This window comes from Cavia porcellus, unplaced genomic scaffold, assembly GCF_034190915.1.
Source record: "Cavia porcellus strain 051 isolate PalLab524CR breed Dunkin Hartley unplaced genomic scaffold, mCavPor4.1 scaffold_19, whole genome shotgun sequence".
Classification (NCBI taxonomy): Eukaryota; Metazoa; Chordata; class Mammalia; order Rodentia; family Caviidae; genus Cavia; species Cavia porcellus.
In genome coordinates, this window is record NW_026947502.1 from 2,182,092 (window position 1) to 2,194,204 (window position 12,113).

The following is a 12,113-nucleotide window of genomic DNA, read 5'->3' on the forward strand; positions in this document are numbered from 1 at the left end:
GCAGATAGTTGGCCATCTTGAGCCAGAAAGAGAACTCTCAGCATACACAGAATGGACCAGGATCTCGGGCTTGGCCTTGTAGCCTCCAAAATGTGAAAAAATGAATTCCTTCTCTTTAATCCACCCACCCTGTGGGCTAGTGTTATGGCAGCCTGAGCTGATGAAGGCAGTGGGTTTAGAAAGCACTTAAGTGTGTTTCAGAGTAGTGAAGCCATTTTGCATTCTCATGAGCAGTGCAGTAGAATTTGTGTTTTTGTGTATACCAAGGTATTTTCTGGTTTTAAGAAGTCATTCTATCTGATAGATTATTTCTTTTTCAGTTTAGGTTGCATTTCTGAAGATTAAGTTGGCCTTTTTTCTATATGTACATCTATTTTGATAGAGTATCTGTTCAAATCTTTTTCTAAGTTTTAAAGTCTTTTAATTTTCAAATTTGAAGGATGCTTCATATAGTCTACTTATTACTTAGTATGTACAGTATTTGACAGTGATTCCTCCTTGTTTTATGGGTCTTTCATTTTCTTAGTAGCACATTAGAGAGGAAATATATTTAATTTTATTGAACTCTAATTTGGAAATTAAAATTTTGATAGATCATATTGCTATATATACAAAATCTTTGTCTGCCCTGAGTAGAAAAACCTGCTTCTATGTTTTCCCCCAGAGTAATTTTAGGTTTCCTCTTGCAATTATAATCCATTTTGTAAGTGATTTCTGTTACATTCAGTTTATGGTTATAAATAGGGCTATTTATCAGGAGAATTTAATGGCAAGATCATCTTTCTCCCACAGAGTGCTTGGCAACTGTGTGTCACATCCAATCAGTCTGATCGAGTCTGTCTCTGAACTCTGTTAAATACCGTTGGTCCTCAGGGCTAAGCATCCTGTCTGACCTTTACAATGTGGAGGTAATTCCTGCAGTCAGGTAGTATGAATAATTCTGTTTTTTTCTCTCTCTAAATCACTTTGCTCTTTTCATTAATTTGGCTTTTCACATCAATTTAAACCATGTTTATCAATTTCTAATGTAAATTCCTCTCATAAGTATATTCATTACTTAGAGGGTAAATGATTTGCTACCAATAAAGACTCTGAACTGTTGACACTGTGCATCTCCTTATTTAGTTAGTTCTTACTTTTTTCTTTCAAATAAAACTTCACAGTTAGATTTCATAACTTGTCAAGATTTTGATACTATTTAAAAGGTGCCCTTAAAAGTTTGGATTTTAAAACTTGATGAGAAGTATACAGAAACCTGACTGATTTTTAACATTGAGCCTATGTCCTGTGACTGTCGTAAATCAAGTTGTAGGTGTGTTTGCTTGGTTTGGCTGGGTTTGGTTTGTATATTGCTGGAGATCTCCTGCACGGGGAGTGACGTCACCTGTGAGCATGGTGAGCCTCTTGTTAGGCTTTGGTCTACTTTCCCACTGACTGAGTGATTGCTCTGTGTTTCCCTCTTTGTACATGACTTGTCTGGTTTGAGTATCAGCCTGGACTGGCCCAATTAGTAGTGGTAAGTGTTCATATGCTCCTCTATTTCCTCAAACATTTTATGCATACCCATATTGATTTTTTGCCAGATTTACTTTAGGCCCTTATCAATCAAGTTAATTGTCAGAAGCACAGGTTGATAGCCAGACTAACAGAGCAAAGTATATATAAAAGCATAAGACAATTACACCAAATCAAGGCACTTTTGAAACATTGGTCATGCTGAGTATCCATATTATTTCTTAAGTGATTGAAAGAATTTACCAATAAAATCATTGTGGAGTATACTTTTAGAGTTTTGTTTTTGATTTTTGTTTCAATGACTTAAAATAACAGGTCAATATTAAAACTTTCATTTCAATAATTTATTGAGTACATTTGGGTAAGAAATATTTTTTCTGGGAATTTTCCTTTTCATTCAAATTGATAAATTTGTGGCAAGAAGATGGATAATAAGGCTTCTTAATTTTCCTTTGAAAGATTCTGGGATCTATTGTCATATTGCCCAATCATTCCTTACAATGCATTTTAATATATCATTCCTGACAAGGGATATTTTGTCACTTTTTACTGTTTTTTATTCCTAATGCTAAGAAATAATCTGCAACAGAATTTACTTTGAGCTTTTCAATATATTCTCTCTCTTATTTTAACTGATTTCTACTTAATTTTTTCACTACTGTGTTTTGTACTCAGGGCCTTCACACCCTGAGAGGCACCCCCAGCACTTCTGATTTGAACAGGATCCCCTTCAGTCCCTATCTGCCCCGGCCAGCTTCAAATTTGTAATCCTCCTGATTCAGCCTCCCAGAGTGCTCGGAGTATAGGTCTGTGCCGCTAAACCCAGCTTCTGATTCTCATTTTGTTTCCTACTTTATTCAATTTCTTTGAATAATTTTAGTTTTCTTTTCTCGTAGCCCCTACCTTTCCTAGTTAGAATCACAGATTATTGATTTAATCTTTTCTCTTATTTTTTACTAGGAGCACTTACAAAAGTAAGTTCTCACTTAGTGGTCCAAACACTTCAACATGATTTAATTCATTGTCCATTGATTAAAAACATTGATCCATTTTGATTATAATTTTTCATGGGACTCACTGATAATCTAAAAACATGTAATTTCTCATATTTGGAGTGACTGTGTAGATTGCTTATTGATATTACTTATTAATTCAATTTTGCTTAGCCCAGAGATGATAACCTGTTTGCTGAACTTGCAGTGTGCACTTGAAGCTGCACTAAGAATTACAGCATTTGGCCTCCTCCTCAAATGGTGGAGTGAGTGTGTCCGTATGTTTGACGGTATCCCACAGCATCCTCCTTTATTTCTGTCTGCTCTCTGGGTTTCATAATTCCAATAGATGCATCTTAACCTTTGTGGGTCTTTTCTGCCTTCTTTTGAGATCTGGGTGGAACTGTGTGTGTGTCACTGTCATTAGTAATATTGTTGATCCCCTCTCTACCTGCCCTTAGTCTGGCTGTCACTGAAAAGAGATTACATCTGTTTTCACTATTGCCAGTTTTAATTTCCTTCGCTTCAAGTTTTATTTTGAGGTACCCATACGCTTAGGATTGCAAGGTCTTCCTTATGAACTGACCCTCTATCTCTTAGAAATATGTCTTCATAGTTTGGGAAATACTTTCTGTCTTGAAATATCTTGCTTTGTAAAGTTAATATATCCATACAGCTTTCTATAATCTTTAGAAACTAAATGGCATATCTGTTTCCATCTTTTAATTATAATCATTAACATAGTCTCTCTAGATATTTTAACCAGTTTTTAAAGTTACTTTCCTAGGCACAAGACTGGTACAGAAAGAGAGTTTTCTTGTGTTTTTAAGACTTCTTCATATATTGGGAAACATGTAATGGGAAGGTCAGCTTTTTATCTAATATGCCAATTTCTGCTAGGTAATAGGAGAGTTTAATCCATTTGCGTTATGTGATTATAAAGAAGCATTTACTTCTGCCGTCAAGCTGTTACTTTTCTGTCTGCCTTCTATATTTTTCTTCCCCAATTCTATTATTGTCATTTTTTGGTATTTATTTTTCAATGTGCTACTTTGAGATTCTTCTCTCTCTCTGAATATTTTTAAGTTGCTTGCTTAGTGGTTCTCTGAAAATGATAACGAACATTGTACAGAGCGGACACTGTGATCTGAATAAAGCCACAGTAGGGGTCACTGTCCACCCCGGGACACAGTTCCCACACCGGCAGCCTAGTGGAAGGAAGAGGGGCTCGGCCGGCTCACGGTTTCTGAGCTCTGGGTCTGTGGCCAGCTGGCTCCAGGGCAGAAACATCAGGGCAGCGGGAAGAGGTGTAGGATAGCTGCTCCCTGATGCCAGCCGGGAAGGGGACAGCAGGAAGGAGAGCCCGTAATAAAACCTGCCAGGTCCCAGTCCCCACACCAGGGAGGCCCCGCTCTCAGCTACAAACTCATTACTGAATGAATCCAGCGATGCGCACGGTGCCCTTGATCAATCACCTCTCAAATGTCCCTGTAAGATGCAAGACTTGGGGGACACTGTAGACCCACAGGATAACACCAATGTGAACTTTCTGCCATGCTCTCCTCTCCTACAGACTACGGTCCCTCCCCTGTATATTCCAGGTGTTTCCTTTTACTTTAAAGTATATAATTTTACATCCTGTGCCCATTGATTTGGCTCCATAATTACTATTTTATGCGTGAGCCTTTTACCTCACCTGGAGAGGGAAGAGCAGCTGCACCGCGTGAAGTAATCTCTGTGTAGCTGCCGACATGGGTCTTTATTATCACATCACAGTTCCCTCTTGGCCAGAACAGTTGCCTTCATCAGATACAGTGGGGCAGCTCGACTGGCAATGAACGTCGTCAGCTTCAGTTACCTTAAAAGATCTTCATTTCCCCCATTCCTGAGGAGTGCTCGTTCCCAGTCTGGAATTCTTGGTTAATAGTTTTTTCCTTCAGCCTTTCAGGCCCTCACCCGTTTGTGCTGGCCGTCACAGGCTCTGAGGAGAAATCAGCAGCCCGCGGCGCTGAGCATCTTTGTAAGGAGTGAGCCCCTTCTCTTGCTGCTGTCAGAATTCTGTCTGTCTCTGTTGATGTTTGAACTCTGTCTCAGTCTGAATCTCAGCACTTATCGTGCTGATAACATCAAGCTTCCAAAGAGGACGTATTTTTTATCTTCATCAGATTTGAAGTGGCTTTAGTTATTTCCTTTTCTTTTTGTTTCTTTTTTAGACAGGGTCTCGGTATGCAGTTCAGCTGGCCTTGAGCTCGCTTTGTAGCCCAGGCTGGTGTCAAACTTCCATCAACCCTCCTGCTTCAGCCTCCCGAGTGCTGGGGTTACAGGTTGTGCCACCAGGCCTGGCTTAAGTAGTTCTTAAATATTTTGTTTTTCCCATCTTTTATCTCTTCTGAAATTCCTCTGATGCATGTGTTGGTGTCACGGGTACATTCTTTCTCTTTTTTCTCTCTGCTCCTCAGACTAGATAATTTCAATAATCTCATCTTTACTTTTGCTGATTCTTTCTCTGCAGCTGAGAACTTGGTTGCTATTGTATTAATGAATTTTTATCTGCAAATTATTACACTTTACGCGCCTCAAATTGTAGGTGGTTTCTTTCTATAACTTATGACGGTTGATTCCCCTATTTTGTTTATGATTATCTTCCTCCTTTCTTCCTCCATCTTTTTCTTCAGTTCTTGGGCATTTTTAGGCGGTTGGCATAATGTCTCTGACCAGCAATTGAAACGAGTGGTTTTCTTCAGTATTGATGATGGAAGATAGATGTCCCAGCCCCGAGAAAGGGCTGTACTTTCCTCTTTGAAATCTACTTTGTGCTTTTGTTGTTGTTGTTGAAAACTTTGTCTCCTGATTATGCTACAATTAGAAATCAAATATTTCCTAATTTCTGGAATTATTACTATTTCTGATTTTTAGGTTTTTTTGTGGGAGAGTTGGAATGGAAGTGTACTGTGATCAGAATATGGAATATTATACTCCCAATATTATAAACTGTGATCCAAATATTGTAATTTCTCTTGTATTCCCTCTCACAATGCAGAAAAGTGTATCTGTAGTATCACTGAAATGTTTTTTGAATCCTTGCGAGTCAATTCCAATCTACCACCAGCTATCTAAACCACGGTAAGAGTAAAGACACTAAGCCAAAGCCTCTCCCTGAAGTTACTATCTGGTGAAGAAGGGAGTGGTTCAAGGATGAGTGACAGTGAGGCCAGCGGGAATTACAAAGCAAAGTGAGCTGATCCACCAGGTGGAGACCAGGCACGTGTGCTGTATGCAGGGAGGGAGATATGCAGAAAGGCCAGGCTGATAACTTGGTAGAGAGACAGTGTGAATGAGGCGAAGAGGCTGTTGCTTCAGTTTCTGCCATGTAAACTTTGTACCCTGGGAAGCCATAGCCTCTTATTCTGAGGATCGTACCCAGCTGACATCCCTGGAGCTTTCTGGCTCTGCTACCCCGCTGCATTCAACTGTTTAACCTGGAACACAATGCAGAGACAAAGGCAATTCTCAGTTGGCCTTAAAGATGATATATCAGTACCTTAGCTAGCTGTCTTTGCATTGCTTAGACCCAATTGAAGGAAGGATGAAGTAACTAGCCAGCTCTGTACGTCTCAGTACATGGAGACAGGACCGATTTAAATAATGTGGAGGTAACACTGCATTCAGAGCGCTGTCCACTTGGTGTTCTACAAAAGTGCCCTTTTTTTGATGATCATAAACTACTTTGCAGAAGGTGCTTTCCTTGCTACGTATGAACTTTGACATATGTATTTTATTTTCTCTCCAGTTAGCGAGCAGTTTAAGAAATATAGTCATAATTATCTGGCTCCATAGTAAAAATAAAAGAAGTTCTTTCCTTTAAAATCTTCTGATAAGCATCAGTGGCAAAAGCCACCACAGCTGAGATGACCAAAACCAGCATAGATTTCCATGTCATTACATCCGGGATCCCCCAGAGCTTCCAACATATTCAAGGACATTGGGAAGACAGTGATTCACTGGGACCTCCGTCAGCCCCTCCAGAATGTGGGCTGCTGTTGCCACAGGCACAGGGGCTGAGGACTGAGGAAGGCAGGTGGTTCATGTATCCTAGCCTGTTAAAAAGCTCTGTGACTTGGGGCTGTGGATTTAGCTCAGCAGCATAAGCGCCTGTCTTGTAAGCAGGCAGTTGTGAGTTCAATCCCCCTTACTAAAAAAAGGAAACACACACACACACACACACACACACACACACACACAGCTCTGCAATCCTTCCCTCCAGCCAGTACACCCAGGCTGTCATGATGTCTAGCTAGAGCCTGAGTTTCAGAGTAGTTAGCTATGCTTACTTTTCTGATTTCCTGGTTCTCTCTGAATGAAGGACCACCCTCTAGAAATGCTGCTGTTCCATTTTGCATCTGGACCTATTTCTGGTTTTCCATTAGAATCTACTGGATGTTTGCAGTATTCACTGGTTGTATTAGAGGAATTTTATAACGTGTACTGATATCTAAGTAAGAATCATTATCTCCTTCTATGCAACTTTAGTGCAGAGCCTTAGAGCTCCAGATAAAACTATCTTGATATTTTCAGTATTTACCACTCACCAGTTAGAGTAAAACAGATCAAACTAAAAGCTCTGTAATCCTGAAGGAATCTATGCAAGAACAAAGACTGTATTACACGTTGAAGTGTACCTGCATGTGCCTAATACTTCCTGCACGTTTTTTCTATCACTGTTGTTTATCCTCATGTGCTCCCTATTTTGCACAAGTCTCTTAGCTACCGATTACACTCTTAAGTAAACATCTTATGACTGACTGAATTATTACATTTTTAAAATTTATTACAATTCTCAAAGAATCTCCAGTTTCCCACTGTATCATCTCCATATTAAGATACTTCTGACTCTTACTTGTGCAATTGCACTGACTTACACATTAGCACAGTACAGACGCCACAGGGAACATTTGGTATACCCACCTTCTTACTGAGTTTTGTTCTAAAGCCTTTTTGTTTCCACATTCAGTAAAACGCTGGTGTTGAGAGATGGAGTATGCGTCCGTCAATGTCTTAAACCAGTAACAGTAAATTCTGAATTCTTTGTGTGCTGCAGTTAGGAATGTTTGTGGAATCATGATTATCAGCATCCAAGCAGATAAACAGTTCATCCCTGTGAGAGGTTACTATGATAAATAATTTTGACCCATTTCCAGGTGTTGAATCACTTACATTCTATCAAAGAGTTGCTGCACTGATCATCCATCTCCTCAGGTAAGCCCCGATATTAATGCTAATGATTTACTTGTGTAAATATTGCTAAGTAACACTGAGCTGTGGTTTCCTGTTTGTGTCCTCAGTGCATAGGAGGGACGAATGTTCAGCTTCACTTTTTACTTGTGATGTCAGCTTTCATGGCTTGGTTACGGGGATGTGTATCAGATTGTTTCACTGCAAAGATCATTGTTCTCTCTTGGAACCTTTCCTCTGGCAGCAGTGCTCTAAGTTCCGCTCACTGTAAGGGGAGTGCAGAGAGTGCAGCTTCTTGTCTGCTGGGTGCGGGATGGTTGGGAGAAGCATCTAGATACATTTATTACTCCAAGTTCCTCTGTGAGGAAGATTTGTCCTCTCAGTTATTTGCTTATTCAATTATCTGTGTCCAATGTCATAGACTTATTTATGCTTATTTTATATTTTGAGTTGTAATTCAGCATAGATTGAGTTTCTAGTATCCAAAATCCTTGGAACCAGAAGTGTTTTTTTAGATTTTGGAACATTTTCTATACATAATGAGTCAGCTTGGAGATGGAACCAAAGTCTAAGCCTGATGTTAGTCGATGTTTATACACCCCTTAGACACATAGGTTAAGGGGATACCATGGGATATTTTGGGGATACCTGTATTTTGACTGCAACCCCTCACGTGTGGACATGTGTGGAATTTTCTACTTGGGACATCTGGCACTTGAAATGTGTCCCATTCTGAGGCATTTCAGGTTTTCTGACAGGGATGCTCAGCCTGTGTTTGTATACACATTTATTGATTGAATTCTTCCAACTTTGACCATTGGGAGTCCCAGAGATTGTCTACTATGCCTCTTTCAAAGGCTTTTCTTTTTTCTTTGTTTGTTTGTTTGACACATTCTTTTACTTATTTATGTTTTTGGTACTGTCTTAGTTACTTTTTACTCATCACTGAGACAAAATACCTGATGCCCAAAGTTGGGAAAAAGAGATTTATTTCTCACAGTTTTTTGAGGTTTCAGCCCACACTCAGTTGGCTCTAGGCAGGGTGGCAGGGCGGGGCCACACTTCATGACAGCTGCAAACAGCAAAGCAGAAAGGACAAGAGAGAGAGACACACCTTCTTCCAGCCATTACATTGTATGCTGACTCCACCCCTAGGCGGGTGCAGCACTGACACCATCAATCCAAATGCTAGACAGTGAACCAACCATAAATGCACAATGCTATGGCATGAGACCTGGGGGCCACTGACATAAACCATGACAGGTACCGAGGATCGCACTCATGGCCTCAAGCTTGCCAGGCAGGCATTTATGCCGCTGAGCTAAATCCCTGGCCCTGGTTGGCCCAATTCTTATTTTCTCGCACTCTTCATGTATGTTTTCCCTGTCTCAGGTGTGTGGTTACCTGTTTCATTAAGGAGCCAAAGTAGGATTTTCTGCACAGCCGCAGGAAGCGTGAGGTCAGCGCCAATAACAGCTGACAGGGCTGGAGAGATGCAGCGGGCCCGAGACACACTCTGCACAGCTGCTGTGACAGTCAGCTTGGTGAGGACTGAGTTGAGCAGGTAGACAAAGCCAGCTCTCAACATTTGTGTGGCACCAGATCAGTTCCCAGAGCAGTCACCCCTGAGAGCCCAGGGACATCAAGGCGACAAAGTGCTAGGAGCTGAGCTCCAGCTCTGAGACTTGGGGAAAAAGACACCTGGGAGGAAAGTAACTTTTTCAGGGTCTGAATCACCAGCGAAAGGCTGGAAGGGCTTCTTGGTCTGTGTCGACATTTCCAGGCTCTCCATGAAGGCCCCTGGCACACAAGGGTCTTGGCGTGGAGACCCGCAGGACAAGGTGAGGGGGGTGATGCCGTGAAGCGTGGAAATGCCTCCCTGGCCAGGACAGGAGTCTGGGGCTCCTCTGGAGAGAATGGTCTCTGGGGAGGGGTACATAGGATGCGGCTCTATTTCAACACTCACGGATCAGCCAATGAGGGGAGGGCTACTAAGACCCAGCATTCCTCAGTGATCACTGTCTTCAATTCCGGAGAACTGCTTTGGACACCAGGAAAGAAAGGTAGCCCTGTTCCCAGCGGTTGAGATGGAGAAGAGGCTTGGACTTCTGGACAGTTGTCCACAATGAATCTGGATTTGGAATCTGAGGTTCTGAGTTCAAAGCCCAGTGCTTCAATGAATTCATGTTCCACAGTGACGCTAGACAGTAGCTTTAATAGAATAACTGCTCCTTGCTGTTATCTAATCCTGAAGGAACGGCATGCGCTCCATGGAGAAGCCCTATAGGCCTTCACACTGACCTACCTCCCCACCCCTTTTTATATCTGTAGGACACGGTCTCAGCTAAGCCATTAAATTGCCCTGGCTGGGCTGGGATTTGTGCTCCTCCTGCTGAGCCTTCCAGGGTGCTGGAATTACAGGCATGCATCACCTTGCCTGGCTCTGCTCTTGTTTGATTTTGTTTTAATAAAATGGAATATTGTAGATCTCCTTTGCAACCCGGTTTTTCCTCCCACTAAAGGATATACCTTAAATATTTTAATTTGCCAGTAAATATTCTCCATTTCTTTTTGGGAGGAGGGTATTGAACTCAGGACCTTGTGCTTGCCAAACGTGTTTATACCACTGAGCTAAATCCCTGGCCAATATTCTCCATTTCTAACAAGTTTGATGTACTCATTGCATTTTAAATTTTAAGATATTTGACTAAAGTTATTTCTTTAAAAACACTTACCTAATCCGCTGGTGCTAATAATTTTTGGGTATTTTTCTCTTTTGCACCTTTAGTGTCCTCGTGGTTGTATCTTTGAAGTTTATTTTCTTAAACTCCTTGAAACTGCTCTGCTGGATGAAGACTGGTGAGACCCTTAAGACAGCTGAGTACAGTGCGCAGCTGCCTTCCTGAAACATCTCACAACTCAAGCAGCTGTGGACAGTATGGACCTAACATCCCTGCAAACTCTGGATTTTTTAAAACAATGTTTTTATTCATTTAATGAGGCAGAGAGTGTCACAGTTACTTTTCTTGTTGCTGAAACAAAATACATGACACCCAGAGTTAAAGAAAGAAAGATTAACTGTAGCTCACAGTTACAGCAGTTGCAGGTCACAGCTGGCAGGCTCCAAGGCAAGAGAGGCCTGGCTGAGGGCGTCTCAGCGGCGAGGCGACTCATGGCAGGCAGAAGGCAGCAAGCAGCAAGCAACAGGTGACAGGTGGCCAGGGCAGCTGTCTTTCTGTCCCTTATGTTCTCTGTCCAGGCTCCCTGCCCTTAGAGGGGTGGCACTGACATCCAGAGCGGGTCTTCTCATTACCACACTCAGACCTGTGCCAGACCAATCAGTGGACTGGTTCGGTGATCACACACCCTTGATCCCAGCATCACACGTGCCAGCTCCAGCCACCTCTGAAAAGCTCACCTGTGACCACGAGGCTCTGGGGCGATGTCTAGACACAAGCCATGAAGATGGCTATCCTGTTTTTACATCTAACTGTGAGTGCTTGTGAAATTAAGTGTGAGAGAAGAAAATGTTATCTTGTTTTTATATGTAAATTTGGTTACTTGTGAAATTAAATATGTCATGTTTGTTAACCATTTGGTTATTTTTTATTTTAATTGTCTATGTAGATATTTTGCCGATTTCTTTTTTAAATGTTGAAACATTTGATATTTTAAAATGCATTTCAAAGGTGGAAAATCTTTTTTTCTTTTAAGAAGAAGGCATTCACTATGGAAATTTACACCATATGAGGATGAAGAAACGTGTAATAAAGAAAAAGTTCAACAGAAGTGTGGATCACCTCCACTCGTAAAGGTTACTGTGTCTGCAAACAATAATCTGTGTGTGTTTAAACTGGAATCACAGTTCTCATATTATTTAAAATGTAAAATATGCATCAAGCCACTTAGCACATAAAGTCCAATCTAGCTGTGATTATATGGAGAACACGTCTGTACCTCACCCAGATGGACAAGTAACTTGTCACTAACCCTTAGTCCGCCTCCCTAGCCACAGCTGTTGTAAGCAGCAACACACACCTCTAAGGTTGTATTGTATTAGTGCGCCTCTGTGGTGCACCGTGAGCATATCTATCCTGTAGCTGGCGGGGGAACGGCTGTTTCCTGTGGTTTGTTTCCTGCTGTAGTTTGAGTGTGGAGTGTCCTCCAAAGGTATTCTAGGCTTGGTCCCCAGTGTGCCAGTGTTCAGAGAAACACCTCAAGACAATTTAAAACTTTTCATGAGTACATGTTTGGAGGACATAATGATTGCATTTATGTCGGGAGGTCGGACGGGTACACATCTGACTTTTTTCTGTCTCTTTTCCTCGCCGTCCTCTCTGCTCCCTCCAGGTCTTGCTCCTCTTCCCATTTGTG

At 41.5% G+C, this 12,113-nt stretch overlaps 1 long non-coding RNA gene across 1 annotated transcript in view; it reads left to right on the forward strand.

The window, feature by feature from the left end:
• The window catches only part of LOC134471697 (uncharacterized), a 34,456-nt gene extending 22,928 nt beyond the window's left edge, over positions 1-11,528 (forward strand). Inside the window, exons 2-3 of the long non-coding RNA XR_010041283.1 lie at positions 7,706-7,763; positions 10,528-11,528. This is a non-coding gene — a long non-coding RNA (uncharacterized LOC134471697). The remainder of the gene's footprint in view (positions 1-7,705; positions 7,764-10,527) is intronic.
• Positions 11,529-12,113: the final 585 nt, after the last annotated feature.